Raw genomic sequence first — 18062 nt, 5'->3', positions numbered from 1 at the left:
CTCCCAACGTGGGGCTCAAACCCACGACCCTGAGATTAAAAGTCTCAGGTTTTACCGACTGAGCTAGACGGGCGGCACAAGTGCAGATGGGGCCCAGGTGACTGGCTACTCCTACCCCTTTTCTTCTCATCCTTTAAATCCCGCAGGCCAGTACAGGCACCGAATCCTGGAGCTCAGACTCCCACTCGTGGCGCAAGTTCCAGCGCCGCAGAAGAATGTCAGGGTCCCGATTCCTGGACAGTGGCCCACTCACTGGAGCCTCCGCCGCAGACAAACCGGGTCCCCTTTGTCGTGTGCTCCGGTGGGGTGGTTTGAGGTCTGAGGTCACTGAGTCCGCAGTCTGGAGGCCCGGAATCCGAGGAGCTGCGACCTCCTCTCTCTTCCTGAGAATGATCCCGGGGCCAGGTCCTGGGTCCGACCCTCAAGGGCGTCGTCGTGGGACAAGGTGCCGCGCCGGTCCGAGGACGAGTGCAGAGCTTCCGAGCTCTCCCCGCACCCCTACCTCGGTCCTTGTCCACAGGTCCCAGTGTCCTTCCCAACAGGGAAGGACACTTACTCCAGCTGGAAAAATCCGAAGCGACTGCCTCCCCTGTGCTGGGCACTAAAAAGGGGAGACCTGGTGGAGCTCCTCCTTCTGGAGGGGGCTTCGGAGCCTTCCCGGCTTGCCCCACCTGAAACAGACAGGGTCTGAAAACTCCGGGATGCCCAAGACTCGGGCGAGGGGTCTGTCGCCCCCAAGGTTAGCACCATACCCTTAAACCAAAAAGCCAGAACGAAGATAAGGCTCCCGGTACTCGGTCACCCTGACTCCCTCATCGGGGGCAGAGGCGGGATTCTCCGCTCCGGGGGAGGGAACCTGGGAGAAGTTTCGGTCCCGATACCTCCAAGGGGAGGGTGAAGTTAGGCTCGGTGTTCTGGGGTCTGGGGTCCAGTCCCGGAGATGCACACGCAGGGCGGCTTCCACCAACGGCCCGGCTCCCTCCTCCGTCCCCACCAGGCGCGGCGGCGGGGACTTTGGGCGGCCGATGAGCTGGGGAGGCCCCAGGACCCAACGGGACCAGGCACGGGGGTGGCCGAGATGGGTCCTAAACAAAGCAACCAGCACAGCAAAATGCTGGAACAGACATAGGGCGCCGGAAGCGTGGAAGGGGGCGGGTCCTGGACGGGAAGCCAACTACCAGGTAGTGCGCCCCGGTGGCCTAATGGAGAAGGCACTGGCCTCCTAAGCCAGGGATTGTGGGTTCGAGTCCCACCCGGGGTAATCACTCACAATTTTGGCATCGCTATGCTGGGGTGGCTTCTGTCGGCAAAAACTGTTGTCAGCCGCGTCTCTGAAAGCTGCACCTTCTAGGACCCCCGAGGTTAGGGGACGGGTGTTTCTTTACACCCTTGAAGGTGAGGAAAGAAGGGAGCTGGGGCCACCTGGGGCTGAACCCACTGAGGCTAGCTGGGGGGTGAGGGGCATCTCACAGAGGTGCAATATCTTTAAAGTTCTGATATGTATTTTTAAACTATCTATCTAGAATGTTTACATTTAAAAATCAATGTACATCTTATAGACTAAAAAACGACCATATGATCACCTCAATACATGCAGTAAAGGCATTTGATAACTCCAACCTCCATTCTTGATTTTAAAAAAACTCTCAGCAAACTGGTGTTGAGGGGTAGGAGAGAGAGCAAGGAGCTATGAGAAAACTTTTGAGGATGATGAATATGTTCATTATCTTGACTGTGGTGATGGTTTGGGTGTACACAAATGTCAAAACACATTAAATTGTGCACTTTAAATGTATACAGTTTATTATATATCAAAACTTTTAAAAATTGAAGTATAATTGATGTACAATATTATATGTTACAGGTGTACCATATAGTGATTCACAATTTTAATGCCGCAGAGCGACTAAGCCCGTGGGCCACAACTACTGAGCCTGTGCTCTAGAGCCCGCGAACCGCAACTACTGAGCCAGCACACCTAGAGCCCATGCTCCACAACAAGAGAAGCCACCGCAATGAGAAGCCTGCGCACTACAACAGAGTAGCCCCCCACTAGCTGCAACTAGAGAAAGCCCACATGCAGCAACGAAGACCCAAAAATAAATTTAAAATTTTTTTAAAGGTTATACTCCATTCATAGTTACTATAAAAACTGGCTATATTCTCTGTGATGTACAATATAGCCTTGTAGCTTATTTTGTACATAATAGTTTCTACCTACTAACTCCTTGCACTTGTGATACCCCTCCCCCTTGCCCTCTCCCCACAGGTAACCACTAGTTTGTTCTCCATATCTGTAAGTCTGAATAGAACTTTTTCAATGACCACAAAATTATTTGACACTCTTTCCACTGAGAAGTGGCATCTGTGTCTCTTCTCCCTGAGCCTCAGTGGGCTGTGACTTCTTCATACAATAATGTATGGCAGAAGTGGCACTGTAGAACCTCCAAGGTTGAATCATGAAGGGGGATGCAACTTCCATCTTGTTCAGTAGAACACATGGGGTTCCAAGTTGCCAGGTAAGAAATTCAATTAGGCTGAATCTTCCATGCTGTGAGGAAGCTCAAGCCACATGGAGAGGTCATGTACAGATGCTCCATTCCACAGCACCAGCTGAGCTCAGTATTTGATTCATCTCAGTTCATATGACAGATGTGTTGTTAAAGGACCTTCCAGATGTTTCTAGACTTCAAGTCTTTGCAGCCAGGCCCCAAATTTAACAGACACAAGTTATACCTGCTCTTCCCTGTTGAATTCCTGACCCACAGAATCAATGAGCATAATAAAATATTGCTTTATGCCACTACATTTGAGAGTGTTACATAGCAATAATAACTGACAAATAATAACTATTAAACTAAAAGATGGCAAACATATTTAATGGAAGAATTTTGAAAGCTTCTCTCCATGAATTCTGAAACAAAACAAGAATGTCTCCTATCACATTTCAATTTAACATCTTATTCGAGGTCTTAGTGCAACCAGTCAAGAAAAGTAGTTAAAAGGTATAAGTAAGGATTGGAAATAATTAAACAATACTGCCATGATTCATAAAGGACATGCCTGAATAGGTAGAAAATCCTACAGATTAAAAATAATTAGTTTCATAATGTAACTGAATCTAAAATTAATATACAAAAATGTATTTTTATGTAACTGCAAAACATAGAAAATTATATTCAGTGATATAATTTATAATAGCATCCACAAAATCAAATACCTAGCAAAAATTCTAATGAAAGATGTGCCAGACCTCTCTCAGAAAAATATAAAACACTATTATGATAAATTAAAGAAGACCTTGATAAATGAAGAGATACATCACGTTCATGAGTTGAAAGACATTATCGTAATGATATCAAATCACCCCCAACTGACCTACAGAATCAATGTTAGACCAATCAAAATCCCAATCACTATTTTTGTATAAATTGACAAGCTGATTCTAACACTTATATGAAAGTGCAAATGGCCAACAATAACAAAAACAAATTTGAAAAACAAATTTTGGAGATTTACACTCCTGAATACCAAGATTTATTATGAGCCGAAATTATTTTGGTCACAAGGGTAAACAGATCATGGAACAAAGCAGCGCAGTATTAGAATCACACGTACTCAGATTCTTGATTTGTGAAGGTCTGCACTACAAAGCAGTGGCGGAAAGGACGGTCTTTTAAATAAATTGTTTTGAACCAAAACTGTCCCCCTTTAACAGATGGTGAAATTAAGGCCTACAGGGCTAAACGTCTTGAGTCCAGAGCCTGTGTTGGGAGGAATGCGACCCCCCACTCCCCCCGCTGCAGGGTCTATAACAGAAGGGAATGTTTTTACAACTACGGGTTCGGTCAGCACTTGGATCTGGGACCTCTGTCCCCAACAACAAAAGTCATGTCTATAGCCCAGCGCAGTCCATTGTTGAAGGCCACAAAAACGAGCCACATCTGTCATTTAAACTCATCTAGCAGCAGATCTTTTTTTAAGTCTTTAAATTAAATTAAATTAAATTTTTTTGGCCTCGCCACGCAGCTTGCAGGATCTTAATTCTCAGATCAGGGATCCAACCCGGGGCTCCGCCATTGAGAGCGCGGGGTCCTAATCACTGGACCGCCAGGGAATTCCCACAGATTTAAAAAATATGAGTAAAAAGGTAAAATTAAGTGTAATGTATTTTAATTAACACAACATATCCAAAGTATCATTTCAGCACATACTCAGACTTCTTACTTTTTTTGAACAAAGCCTTCAAAAGCCAATGCATATTTTTACACTTAAAGCAGCAATCTCAGTCAGACCAGCCGGAGGAAACCAGTGTCCAGCCGTGGAAGAGCTGCCCTGATCGAAGAACTCAACGTAGCTGCTTTTGCTGACTGGGGAGTTCAAGGGCTGCCTGGACCTCTGCGGTTAGGTTCCCCGGGCTGGGGGCCCGGGTCAGTACCGGTGGGCCTGGAGCAGAGCGCAACACGCATGGCCGGATGAGTCTCTAGGCTCAGTCTCTCATCCCCGAGCTTTAAAACAGTGAAAAACCGGAACAGATAACTTGAGCTCGTCCGGGACTTGAACCCGGGACCTCTCGCACCCGAAGCGAGAATCATACCCCTAGACCAACGAGCCTCCCTAGTAAGCCAGCTCACTGTGCTTTCTTCACAACTATTCCCATCGCCCCGTGACGAGGGTTTATTCCGAAGTGGACTGGGAGGAGCACTGGAATCACAGCGGGGAGACCCAGGAAACCCAGGCCGGGAGGGGCAGAAAGAGGGGTCCGCTAAGCCCGGACAGGGCGGAGGGGATTGATTCCTGGACCACAGGGGATTGACTCTTGCCCCAGGGGAGGGAAGAGCAGAAATGTGGGGGCGGGGACGAGAGACTTGGGTGACCCGGAGAGCACCTTACTCTCCAGGGGAACCCGAGCCTCAGGCTGACAGCCGTGAGGCTGTGAATTGTGGCTGGGGAGCAGGCAGGAGGCAGGGGACGGGCATCAAGTAGGCCCTGGTCCTACGGTGGGGCCCCTGCCCTGGAATCTCCAGGGGGGAAGGAGGTGAAGGTTCCGCTTTTTGCGCCGGGCTCCACGGCTGCCAGCCTGCGGCGGGGAGAAGAGAGCTCCGATAGAGGATTCTGGCTCTTCCTGTTGATCCCCAAAGAGCCGCAGGGTGGGCCACGACCCCCTTGCGAGCCTCCTGCAGTTCGGGCAAATTCTTTCCGCGGGAAAAGTAAGGAAGAGTGTGGTAAACAGTGGCTGGCTCGTTTGAATAATTCAGTGGGTTTTAGGGTGTAGAGGCTGTCCCTAGGGGTCTAATATCTAGCCCTGGGTGATTTGAGGCAGGGGAAATATTGGCCTGGTGTGTGAAAGTTAGATAAGGAGTTGGGTAAGGGTGTGGACTGGAAATTGGTTGGTTTGCAAACAGTTTACTTTCTCTAGAATTAGCTGATCCTGGGGTTGGCAGTCTCTTCCTAGCCAGCGGGCCCCTCCAAGAGGTCAAACAATCATTAAAAAAAAATTTTAAAATAAATAAAATAAAAGACCATACAGGTGTCTTCACCCACTTCACCCTGTCTATCCTTCCTTTACCAAGCAAAGGTCCCATGCCTTCTCCGGAGCTCCACGATGGTCTGTAACCCTAGCTCAGGCAATGGTGTGTTGAGGTCCTGGAACTTGTCCACAGGAGAGAATCTGAACTCCCTCACCCCAGCTTGGCAAAAGCTGCGCCCAGCGTGGGGCTCGAACCCACAACCCTAAGATTAAGAGTGTCATGCTCTACCAACTGAGCTAGCCGGGCAAAGACAAGAGCAATCTTTGACGCCCTGCTCTTCAGAGTCCCAAAGGCAGGTCCTGCAAAAAATGGCAAAGGTGCAGCCGCCCCCGGAGTCAGCCTTCTGGCGGCTGGACACAGTCCTTGCCTGGGATTCTGGACATCCAAACCCGGCACCACTACCCCACCCTGCCCCCCATTCTCAGCCAGCTGTCAGCGGACAGGGAATCTTTCACCTGGTGTTAAAGTGGAATTTTTGGCGTGGGGCCCGCCCATGTGTGGAAGTGCCCTATGCTCTGTGGTTCTGTGTTTTACATGTTTTGGGAAAGAGGATACACTTGTGAAGATTGGCTGTTGGCCATTGACATCCCGCCCATCAGCTTAACAAGGCTCCCTTGACTCCGTGGCCTGTCCTGCCTTTCTGGTTTTTAGACTTTTTTCGCCTGGCCATCAGTCACAGCCCTGGGTCGGGGTCATTCAGGGTGGTCCTTGGGGTTTGAGGATGGGGGCAAGGAACAGCCTCTCTCGAGGATCAGGGGAGCCTGGGTTGACACTCCCTCTGCTTACATAAACCCAAACCCTAACTCAGTACCGAGCCCCTGCCTATTTATGGCTCCAATTCTTTTAAAATGACCCAAAGAATCAGCCCCCTCCCATTCCTCTGTGGATCTATGTGCAGGGCCACAGAGAGGCCCACGAAGTCCCAGAGGGGAGGGCTCGTTGGCCAGTTCTGTTTGTCCCATTGTAGAGTCCTTACCTCTGTGACTCCACGGAGCCACAGCCTGCCCAAGACTACCAATGTCTTGGGAATATAATGGAAAAATCCGAACCTGGTCCTGGGACCCACCCACAATGGTTCATCTGTCCAGAAGTTCCCTGGGGGAGGGGCACATCGTTTACCATTCCTGCTCAGCTAGGAAAACCGATCCTGGGTGGGATTCTGTTCCTGACCTCCCTCTACTTCTCCACAAAGTCCCAGACTCTAGAAAAGCTGCCGTTATTGAAAAGTCAGAAGAGCTAGACTGAATGAGTAGCCTCTTACCGCCTCCCAGCCCAGCCTTAGCAAAGTAACCAGAACACCCTCATCCCAGCCTCGGGGGTCTGTAGGAGGAGCTAAGTTATGCCGATGTCCAAAGCTGGAGCTCCATTTGCCCCAAACCCGGGCAACAGAAACCTTCTCCAAGACCCAACACGCAGTCCCTGCTCCCGGTGGAGTTGGGGCTCACAATCTCTGGCTTTAAAGGCCTGCGAGACCCCATTAGGCCATGGGCCTTCCCCCCACACCAAGGCTATGTGGTTCCCCTCCTTCCACCCTCGGACCCTGCAACAGCCCCTCTTCCAACGTGCACTCCAGTCAAGCCCACCCACTCTGCCCTTCCCCCGTCTCCCCCTCCTCACTCTGCCCCTGTGTCAGGACTTGAACCAGCCTCCCTGCCCCAGCCTGTGACCCCTCCCTTCCAGGTGTGTGCCTCTCCGTGCTCAAAGACCACGGCCTCTCTGGGTGGGGCTGGTCCCCACAAATCTTGTCCCTGCAGAGTTCTCAGCGCGGGGCCTGGCTAAGGATCCGGCGCAGGGAGTTTGTGGGATGAATGCAGAATGGAGCCAGAATGCTCGGTGGAGAGGAGGGTCACTGAGGTCGCAGGAGCAAGAGGGACACGCGAGGGTAGTATCTGAGGTTGAGAAAGCCCATCGGAATCTAGGCATGAGCTCTTCTGAACATTTTAGTGCTGGTGCTGGGATGCACAGGGAAGAGCGGGCTGGGGACCCTCTGCAGAGCTCTGGAGAGGACAGAGCCTCCGGGGCTGGGAGAGGTGAGGGCTGTGGACAAGGCCACCAGCTCAGGGACGGAGGCTCCTACGGGAGGGCCCCGGGAAAGGCCCCGGCCACACTAACTGGTCCTCTGGGGTGACCGGTGCGCCTGGTCCCTAAGCCTCACGAGACGCACATTTCTCTGAATCCCAATTCGCTTCCAATGGAGGAGAGCGACAGCTGCGTCGCGCGTGGGCTCGTCGGGACGGAGGAATCCAGGCACCGTGACTCTAGTTCTGTCCTGAGCCTTGGGCTGTAGAGAGAAGAAAGGACCCTCAAGTTTCCCTGCTGTGGAGGCGTCAGTCTTCTGGGCGTGGCGACGCCAGCCAAGACCAGGACTAGGAGAGGCACAAGGGATTCCCGGATCCGCAGAGCGTCAGCCTCCGAGACCTGGTGCTCACAGGGGCGGGGACACTGCGCTATCCTCTTCTCGAGGGCTGAGAGCTGAACTTATCCGAGCTCAATGCAGGGGCCGCTCAGAATGGGGAAAACGGGGACCTGAGGCTGCACAGGGAAATGGTGTGAAGATAACCTGGAATAGGCAGCCAGAAGCTCAGGTCTATTGTGGCTCGTTGGTCTAGGGGTATGATTCTCGCTTAGGGTGCGAGAGGTCCCGGTTTCAAGTCCTGGACGAGCCTGTTCCCCTTTCTTTTTATCCCAAGAACTCCCAGGGTACCCAGCCCAGGGACTCCTGCGGGAACGAAAAATGGCTCTGAGGGCACATCGACCTCCACCGCCCACATCCAGCCCGCCAGCCTGATCGGAAGGGCCAGAAGTCCTGAATCTGAGTCCTGAATTTGGGCTCCATATTAGTTTAGGGAGTGGGAGGTAAGGAGAAAGATCTCCACGCACAGCCGGAGGCCACAGCCTCAGCTTGGGACACCTCGCCCTCCGCCCATCCCTCTGAGGCTCAACACTCCCAGGTGGTTTTCCCCTCTGGCCGCCAGAGGGAGCGCCGAGCCGACGCTGCTGGGCTGGGAATTGGGGAACTTCCATCCCGGCCCCGGTCCGGGAAAGCCCCCAACTGTGTTCCGGGTGAGCTAGGCTCTGGCCGCCGGGCTGCGCTGCTTCTGTTGTTAATGACCAGTGGAGGATCGGGGAGTCTCCAGAGACAACCCCCCCCCTCCCACGGGGAGAAAGGGGAGAGTTGGGCGGCTGGGTAGGACTGCCCTGAGCGTGCACTTCACGAAGAGGACCCCTTAACTTCGGCCTCAGTTTCTTCTCACTTCCTCTTTCCCTTCCTGGGATCTGAACAGAAACCTCAGAGCCACCTCAGCCGGTGGCCCAGGACCTAGTAACAGCACCTTCGCACTGCATTAATCCAGCCTCTAATGATGGACATCCATGTTGCCCCAACCTTCTCTTTGTCCACATGGGTAGCAGTAAGAGGCACCCCTCCTACCCCCAGACAAGGGGCATCAGCCGAGGCCTACTGGAGAGCACTAACATCTACTCCAGCCCAGCAGTAAGGAGGTCCCACCCTGTGTGAATTGCCCCCACCAGACAGCAACAGGGCAGCCCCCTCTTTCCCTACCAGGGGGGCATCTAGTCAGAGAAGGCTGCAAACCAGAAGATTTAAATGAGATCTAGAGTCTCATAACGTAATACCGAAAATGCCCAAGATGCAATTGAAAATCACTGGTCAAACTAAGAACCAGGAAAATTTCAACTTGAAGGAGAAATGACAAGAGACGCCGACTCAAATGTTGGAACCATCTGCCAAGGAGGGTAAAGGTGGGTGAAGCAGCCGTGGTAAAAATGCTTCAAGTAGCAATTACAAGCTACTTGAAACAAATTTAAACAGTGAAAGTCTCAAATAAATGGAAGATATAAAGAATAGCCAAATGGAAAACTTAGAACTGAAAAATACAATAACCAAAATAAAAAGCTTAATTGATGGGCCACAGAAGAATGAACAAGACAGAAGAATCAGTAAACTTGAAGACAGAACAATAGAAGTTGCCCAATCTGAAGAACAGAGAAAATAAACTTAAAAAATAAAATAAACCAAATAACAGAGACTCAAGGATCTATGGGGCTTTAACAAAATATATAATATTGGAGTCATTGAAGACCCAAGAGAGGAGAAAAATGGGGCTAGTTTTAGAAGACATAGTAGCTGAAAATTTCCAGTGGGTTTTTTTTAAAAAATAAACTTTAGGAGAGGGTGTACTCGCACCTCTCCATTCTTTGATCAAAGAAGAAAGTTTTCAAAATAATCCTTAGTGTTAGAGTTCTCAAAAAACAACAACAAAATCTGGCAGAATTACATAACCCCCTGCCCCCAAACACCACAGCCTCCTCCATTCCCATGTTGTTGTTGTTTTTCTCAGTATCACAACTGTTTATTTCGTGCTGGTGCTACCTAGCAGCTGCAGTGGCTGTAGCTTGGCTGTGGCTGTGTGTTCATTCCAGGGTCCAGGGTGAAAAAGCAGCCCTAACTGTGCAGATGCTGTTTTCACACTGTGGGCAGGAAGGGGAGGGGTGACCCTCACAACAGCTTTTAAAGTTTCTTCCTGAAAGTCAGCTCTGGTTACTGTACAGATGCCTTTGAAGTCACATGGCCAAGTTCAACATCAAGGAAGAAAGCCAATAATTGGGAAAAATAGAATCTACCACACCTTCCAGAACCCACAACCAAATCAAGCAACGGTCCATCAGGAAAACGTAAAGCGACCATAGGTGTCTGGGGTCACGGGAAATCAGGGGCTTGCACCGAATGAGGTGGGGGAGGAAAGTCAGGGAAACTGTTGCCACGACCTCAGCCCAAGCACCGAGGTGGACGGTCTGAAGCTCACGGGGGTCCACTGCCGTCCCCAGCCGTGGAGAGCCCTCGCCCGTCTCTCGTCTGCAGCAGGGAAGCAGGTGCTTCACGAAGGCTCCCTGGAGAGCAGCCCTGAAGTTCAAGGCCACACTTCTGGCTGCCTCCAGATTTCTCCTCGGCAAACTCGAACTTCCAGAGGAATTTCTGGGAAATGCGGCTCCCATCTTGTTACGGGCCGAACGCTGGTGTCCGCCCCAAACCCCTAGGTTGAGGTCTGACCCCACCGTGACGGTATTTCGGGACAGGCCTACGGGGCTATGAGGCCCAGAGGGCGGGACCCCCGACAAGAAGGCGGCGGACGCGGTCTCACGTGGAACCGCCCGTAAGACAACAGCGGCCAACGTGACTGAGCGCTTCCCGGCGCCTGGGGGCGCGGCCTCAAGGTCCCCGCCGTCGGGGAGTAGGCGGCGTGTGGGCCCCGAGGCCGCAGCCCCGCGCCTTAGGAGCAGGGACCTACGGCCGCTCCGCGCTCCCGCCGCCCGCGCCCATGACGGCGGCCCGCGCGGGACACGGCCCCTTCCCGTGTATTTTTGAAATCTATCTCCCTCTACTTTTTTTTCTGACGTATTTTAAAGCACATATAGCATTGCTTAACCCGTAAAAGCTTTTTGCCTCCCCCCCCCCAATATCTCTACAAATAAAGTCCTTTGTTCTAAAATACTCGCAGGGCTTTCCTGGTGGCGCAGTGGTTGAGAGTCTGCCTGCCGATGTAGGGGACACGGGTTCGTGCCCTGGCCTGGGAGGATCCCACATGCCACGGAGCAAGTAGGCCCATGAGCCACAACTACTGAGCCTGCGCGAATGGAGCCTGTGCTCCTCAACAAAAGAGGCCGCGATAGTGAGAGGCCCGCACTCCGCAATGAAGAGTGGTCCCCGCTCTCCGCAACTAGAGAACGCCCCTCGCACAGAAACGAAGACCCAACACAGCCAAAAATAAATAAATAAATTTTTAAAAATTATATAAAATACTCGCAATGCCATGTGCACATCCAACAACATTAACGGTGATGCTGCAGTGTCCTCTCGTGCTCAGTGCGCATGCAGGTTCCTGCTGCCTCCTAACCTCCACTCCTTATTTGGCTGGCTAGATTCAGGATGCAGGCCAGGTCCGCACATCGAGGTTGGTGGAGTCTGAAATCTCACTGAGTCCTCAGCAGATTCTCCGAGGCGCCCTGTCTCCAGAATTTGGGGTAGGGAAGGAGCAGACAACCCCTAGGTCCACTCCCAATCCATTATGTATCTGAAGTTCCTTTCTGCTCTGGAGAGCCAAGCCGGGAGGAGGCTGGGGCGGGGGGTGCCCCAGCCCCGACCTTCCTGGGTCTCACTCCTGGCATGCAAGGATCCGCTTGCTCCCTCCAGTGACGTCTCATTTCTGACCTTGAATCGGGGGAGATTGGATCCTAAAGCAGAGGGCATGAGCAGGGTAGGTGTCGGGGCGGCAGGCACCACGGGGTATCCAATCCCCTCCAGCAATCCACCACCAGGTCGCTGGTTCCATCAACTCAAGATCGTCCAAAGGACAGACCAAGAAATGTTGGGGCAAAATAAGTTTTTAAATAAAAATAAATTTCTTTTAGATAATTCAAAGGAAGTATGGATGGAGTTATGCGAACAAGTGGAATCCAGTTAAGTCTAACAATTATTTTGGGTTCACGGGCTTGTTTGCGCATATACGGTGGTGGGTCCCTTATCATTGCCCCATTTCGGGCCGCGTGTCTGCGCGTCGCGGGATCATCTCGGGCTGGCCCGCCCCGAGTTCTATCCGTGCCTCAGGGCTCCCGGGGGGTGGCAGAGCCGCTGTCTGTCCTTCAGTCCGTCGGTCAGTGTGGAGCCTTACCGCCCCCCCCCCCAGCTGCTCTCCGGCTGGGGACACGGCGAATTCCGGGCATTCTCAACACTCAGGTCGCCCAAGGGTGCTCCACGTCCCCGCTGACCCCGGGGCCTACCCAGCCCAGTCATTTTGAGTTATCCACAGCCAATCAAGTTTCCAAACGTGGCCGCAGTCTATCAAGCATGGGTGCCCGGCTAGCTTCATCGGTAAAGTGTGAGACTCTTAATCTCAGGGTCCTTGTTTCGAGCCCCACGTTGGGTGTTCTTTTGACAGAACCTCTAAGCAATTCCTCGCATTCGGTTTAGGTACAAAATGCACCAAAGGCTAGTCCGACGAACCGGGTCCAGATGCTGCCACATCCGCAGCCTGTCACTTCACAATGAGTCACCCCGCCCAAGCTCTCACAGGCCTGGTGTCTCCTCCTTACAGTGGGTCCGCGAACCCACTTGATTCCTCAACTTCTTTAACCAAAGGAACCTTAGAAATGGGTCCATCAAAGATTTGAACCTGGCTACCAGAGAAAAGCCACCCACCAGTTTCTCCTTCGGTTTATTTAGTCGACGAAGCGAGCTGCTACTATTATCTCTGCATCTGCAAGAGAGCGTGGTGTAAAAAGCTCAACTTATACTAGGATGTTCCTTTGGGAGTGAGAGATGTACTGGATTCCAAGTCACAATCGTCTCTCAAACAGGAGTGACGCTACAGGGCAGAGGAGCCCAGACCACCGTGAGGAAGGATGAGGGTGAAAACCAGCGTGGGCATGTCCATATCTGGTAAACGCGACAGCGGTGTTTCCCCGGGACACATCCCAACTGCTTTTTAAAACAGGGGCTCGTCCGGGATTTGAACCCGGGACCTCTCACACCCTAAGCGAGAATCATACCACTAGACCAACGAGCCACCTTTTGGGGGCTTTCTGCTCTCCTCTTGAGTTCAACGTGGCTCTGTCCTCGCTGGTCTGGACTGTCTCGGTTTTCTCGTCCATAGATCGTTTCCCTTTTCCCCACGAATGTCAAATCCCCAGGGAAGGATTTGATTCCATGGATAGGAGGGGGATGGGAAGGCTCAGCATTGCCACACTCTGAGACTCCCAAGTCGGCAATTCCCGATGCAGGTTTTGGAGGGTCCCGCTCCTCTGCTCTCCTCTCTGCTCATGGAAAACTGAGACGATCAGCTCAGGAGAACGTCCCCAGCTCCCTCTTCCGTCACCGGGCTAAGGGCTGGGCAGCAGAGTGAAGCTGAGAGCCGGGTTTGGCCCCCTGCCCCCGGCGTGGCGGGCTCCCAGGACGCCCCCGGGACCGCCACCCCCACCCCCACACCACTCACTGGAAAGACCCGCCGCGGGGTCCCGAGTCTCACACCCCGTCCAGCCCAGAGAACTGCCTCCCGGAGCCCCAGACTCGCGTCCCAGTGCAGACAGCAGCTGGGAAGGGGCCCCGGCGAGGGGGTTTAGGTAGGGAGCAAAAAGATGAAGGAGGAAGTTGAGGAAACTCAGGGAGCCCTCAGGGGACACTCCCCACCCTGAGTTGACGTTGTCATTGCTGTGACCTGGGTCACAGCCCCTCCCTGTCCGCTGAGCACACCCAGACACCAGACTTAAGTGTCCAGGCCCGATCTGGCCACTCAAGTCCAACTGGGATCTGGGTCCACCACCCCCTGGGCCTGCTACATGATCCATCCTCACAGGCCCCGACCCCACACCAGCTCTGCCAGGGATTCCGTTTCTGCCATAAAATGACCAGAAAAAGCAAACTGGGCTCCTTGGGGATTTGAAGCCAAAGTGAGGGTAAGAACTGCTCCACAGGGACCTTCCTCTGCAGTTCGCACTTCCTGTTCACTGGACAAATCCCCAGCTGGAGGCAGGCCCTAGACTGAGGGCATGGGTAGAGGGGAGCAGACGCCACCGGGTGCCAAAGGGGGTTAAGGCAGGCCTGAGGGAGGGACACCACTGACACAGAAGAGGACTTTGCAGAGGAGCTAACCTGCTGGCGGGGGCAGTAGTGCTTTCCCCTCAAGGAAAGGGGAGTCTTAAAAGGCTCTAGCTATAGGAGAAGAAAGTGCTGGCCAGGGAGCCTGGTAACCCTGGTTGACCCCCACCAGGCCTCAGGGGTGGGAGAGGCCTCCCTAGAAATCCAAGTGGGGCCGGGGGTTCTGTGCAGGAAACCCACTCACTCGGGGACTTGAGAGTGAGGAGGCATGAAAGGGGCACCCAGCATGCACGACCCTGGGCTTAACTGGAGAAACCCAAGCGTTTAGGTCAGAGAAGAGGCCCACCAGCCCCCTGCCCCCTCTGCATGTTCTGGGAAGATCTGGCTCTTCAGCAGCTCACCTGGCAGGGGTTCTGTGCCATAATCCCCTGGGCCTGGGATCAGGAAGCTCTTCCCAGACTGGGGGACCTGAAATTTCAACCAAAGCCTCAGTCCCTGCCCGTGTCACACATGTCTTTTCTTTTCTGTATTCTGATTCTTTGATGTCTGGATCCTTGAGGACTCTGGAGGGAATGCCCCTCCCAAGGTTGGCCAATTCTAGGAGATAGTAAACAATTCCTCTGCCAGCAGGCATTTCGGATACAAACCAACCAATCCAGAGTCCACACCACCTGTTTTATCAGACTTACTCTCTGGGCCACAACCCATATGCCAGAATCACCTCAAGGCTGGGAAACAGACAACTAGGGACAGCACCTATGCCCCAGAGCCCACTGAAATTATTCAAACTAACCCATTTAAACCTGTTTTCCCTGCCTCACCTGTTTCACCTTTCGTGAAACCACAAGAAAGCCTCTTTTGCCCACATTTTCTTCTCATTCCTTCCACCTCCTGACTGACTCTGGTGCTTCCCCTGTGCCCCCCTCCCGCCACGTGGAGGTGTGCCCCCTCCTCTTGGAAACTGTGAATAACAAGCCATCTTCTCAATGGCTGGATCTGTTGGCCTCAGAGAATAATAATAAAACCTATGTAAACATTGCGGTTCTTCCAACTTGGAGAAGAGACCCCTTGTCTAGAGCACCGCCCTCTGGACACCTGCGGAGACCTCAGGTCCTTCGCGGTCCCCATGCTCAGTCTCCGATGCGGTTTCCTTCCTTCCCTTGGTCGTGGAAGGCCCTTTTGGCAGCCCCTCAAGTAGGAAAAAGACGTTGAAACGTGGGCTTGTCCGGAATTTGAATTTATGACCCAAAGCAAAAATACACGCCCAGACCAAGTTACATCGTCACCCCAGGTCCAGTGACCGTTTGGCACACAGACCTGGTCTCCCGCGAGCGGAGACATAAGTGTTTGCCTCCCCACCCCCACCCTTCGGGCTCCTTCCCCCAGCGCCAGGCCTCCAGGCCACTCCCGGAGGCCCGAGGACGAAGCATCCGGCCTGGAAACACCTGCCCCAAGCGGAGCGATGGCCACTTAGCAGCACGGAACTGGGCGCAGCCCGATCGGATCGCGGCAGGCGGGGACCAAGATCCTCTCTAGGACTCCGTAGAGCTCCAGAGTCTTCAGCCCGAAAACTGGGGATGTCTGAAAAAAAGAAAGTGGGGCTCATCCAGGATTTGAACCCGTGACTTCTCACATCCAAAGCGAGAATCACACCCCTAGACCAACGAGCCGGAACCTGAATAGCTTCTGACGTCAATCTTTGGAGACCTGAGACCGCCGCTCCGCCCTCCGCTCCTGGGCCGAGTTCCGGCAGCCGGGCCCCGCAGGGACTTGAGCCGGAGGAAGTTTCGGTTTCGATTGCAGAAGAAGAGTTGCTGCGCTGCCGGAACCTCACGGAGAGGGGGCTCCCGCACGCTAGGGCCCCGGAGCCGCAGAGCCAGTCTCCCCCAGGCCACGAGGGCCACCCAGTCTCCAACAGCTAGAGGAGGGGACAGGTGACCAGGAGGAAGAGGGAGTCCCTGTGGCCCGGGCGAGTGTGAAAGCCTCCCAGGCCAGAAATTTCACCCAATATGGGACACAAATCCAGGACCTTGAGAATGAGACTCTGCCACCTCCCAACCGGCCAGCCCGGGTGAGCCTCGAGCATCTCGGGGTCCCTCTTGGCCTGAGCTCGGCCCCAGAAAACCCTCACAGTTCTGGAACCCTGATGTAGGGGTCAAAACTGGGGTTGGTGCTCGTTTCTTCCTGAACAGCGCTGCCCCGCTAGCAAGGAGTCCAGCATCCACCTGGAAAGGAAGGCCTCCCTGGCTTGTCCTCGAGGGGAGGTCATGGAGCCTTCCTGATTTGCTTCAGGCTTCTCGTCCAAAGGAGGGCTGAGAGTTTGATGATGAGAAATCGTCCCTGATTGGAACCCAACACCTCCCACACCCTAAGCGAGGATCACACTGCGATCCTTACTAGTCTCTAGTGATACCCAACCTCGTTCCCTTGCCCCCGACTTTCCAGCTCCCCGGAACTGCTGGGACTACACAGACCCACGGCCGGACAGCAGACAGGAACTTGTTGGGGCTCTTGTCCTCTGCTGAAAGGACCCGAGAATTCAGCACTCCAGTGCCCGGGATGCAGTGTGCACAGGATCCAGGGTTTGTCCCTACCATTTTTAGGACAGTAAAGTTCTGAAGGAATCCAACTAGTTTGTGAGGAGTATTATTTCCTGCCCTTGCCTGGCTAGCTCAGTCAGTAGAGCATGAGACTCTTAATCTCAGGGTTGTGGGTTTGAGCCCCACCTTAGGAGTAAGTTTTGCTCTCAGGGCTTTGCTTCACAGGTAAGCAGAGATAATATTACAGAAGTGACCAGATCCATATAAACTAAGCCTCTTCCAAAGGAGGATCTGTTGCTGGTCCAGGGAGGCTGGCATGTGGCCGCCAACCTCGAATCCCACTGGAGCAACTTGCTTTTGTCTCATTAATATTTTATTATATACGTTTTGGAATTTAAAAGTTGAAACTTACTCCACAGTTCCAGATACAGCACACAGAGAGTGGGTCAGGAAGCCCCTCTGAGAGGTTCCTTTTCTAAGAACTTTCTTGAAATTCCCGCGATTGGGGCAAGCGCTTATCAGGCTAAGAATTATCGCCCAAAGTAGGACTCGAACCCATTCAGTCTCAGTTCTACACGCGGAATGAGAGCGACAATAGGAGACTTGGAAATGGATTTTCAGCTAACTCTGGCCCTAAGCAGGGACCTATGTGATGCTCCATGTGTATCCGGGGGTGTTCCCCACCTAGGACCCTCGCCTCCCCCAACCCTGTGTGTCCCCACCTGCATTTGCTGCAGCTTTCCTCCCTCCTGAGACAGATATGCAGCAGGGAAGGGAGCCCCTCATCTGGCCGTTATTCCCGTCCCCAGCCCCTCTCCCCTTTCTAAAGTAGAAAGAAAGTTGGAAATCGTGGGCTACTCCAAGTAGAGGTTGGGTGTCCCTCTCCTCGAGAGGCAGCAGTGAGGGAAATGTGAGTTCCTTTCTTGGGGTGGGGTAGGGGAGCCAGAAGGGTTAGCAACACCGGCCTGAGGCTCTCATGATTTTGGGTCATCTGTGTATCCAGGTTTCCAAGGTGGGGGCCAGCGGGGGGCAAGAGAGGGCTTGGCAGTGGGGAGGTGCCTGCCAGGTTGTGTCCCTCTTGGTGCCTGGATTGGGCACCCTACTCGTCCAAAAGAGAGAGAGACTATATTCTTCAGAGTTCTGTTGTAGTCTGTTTTTCTGGAGAACTCAGAGAGAGAGAAAGAGAGCGAGAGGAAGGGGAAAGTGAGGGAGAGATTGTGATTGATTGTAAAAATTGGCTCACACACACGATTGTGGGGATCCCAAAGTGAAATGTGCGGGGTGGGAATTCCATCAAGAGTCCATGTTGCAGACTGGAATCAGAAGGCAGTCCAAGGCAAAATTCTTTCCTCTTGGGGGTAATCTTAGTCTTCTCTCTTA

General features: G+C 53.0%; 6 non-coding genes across 6 annotated transcripts; 2 read left to right on the top strand and 4 right to left on the bottom strand.

Moving 5' to 3' along the window:
- TRNAK-UUU (transfer RNA lysine (anticodon UUU)) lies at positions 1–73 on the bottom strand. Its single transcript has one exon. It is a non-coding gene; the product is annotated as a tRNA-Lys (tRNA).
- A 1115-nt stretch (positions 74–1188) lies between these two features.
- TRNAR-CCU (transfer RNA arginine (anticodon CCU)) lies at positions 1189–1261 on the top strand. The gene has a single exon. It is a non-coding gene; the product is annotated as a tRNA-Arg (tRNA).
- A 3280-nt stretch (positions 1262–4541) lies between these two features.
- TRNAP-CGG (transfer RNA proline (anticodon CGG)) lies at positions 4542–4614 on the bottom strand. The gene has a single exon. It is a non-coding gene; the product is annotated as a tRNA-Pro (tRNA).
- A 1090-nt stretch (positions 4615–5704) lies between these two features.
- Positions 5705–5777, bottom strand: TRNAK-CUU (transfer RNA lysine (anticodon CUU)). The gene has a single exon. It is a non-coding gene; the product is annotated as a tRNA-Lys (tRNA).
- A 2348-nt stretch (positions 5778–8125) lies between these two features.
- TRNAP-AGG (transfer RNA proline (anticodon AGG)) lies at positions 8126–8197 on the top strand. Its single transcript has one exon. It is a non-coding gene; the product is annotated as a tRNA-Pro (tRNA).
- Positions 8198–13042: 4845 nt separating this feature from the next.
- On the bottom strand, positions 13043–13114 carry TRNAP-AGG (transfer RNA proline (anticodon AGG)). The gene has a single exon. It is a non-coding gene; the product is annotated as a tRNA-Pro (tRNA).
- Between the last annotated feature and the right edge of the window lie 4948 nt (positions 13115–18062).

Source organism: Kogia breviceps, chromosome 14 (genome assembly GCF_026419965.1).
Source record: "Kogia breviceps isolate mKogBre1 chromosome 14, mKogBre1 haplotype 1, whole genome shotgun sequence".
In the NCBI taxonomy this organism is placed as follows: domain Eukaryota; kingdom Metazoa; phylum Chordata; class Mammalia; order Artiodactyla; family Physeteridae; genus Kogia; species Kogia breviceps.
The sequence above is the reverse complement of the archived record's forward strand: the minus strand, read 5'-3'. Positions and strand labels throughout refer to the sequence as shown.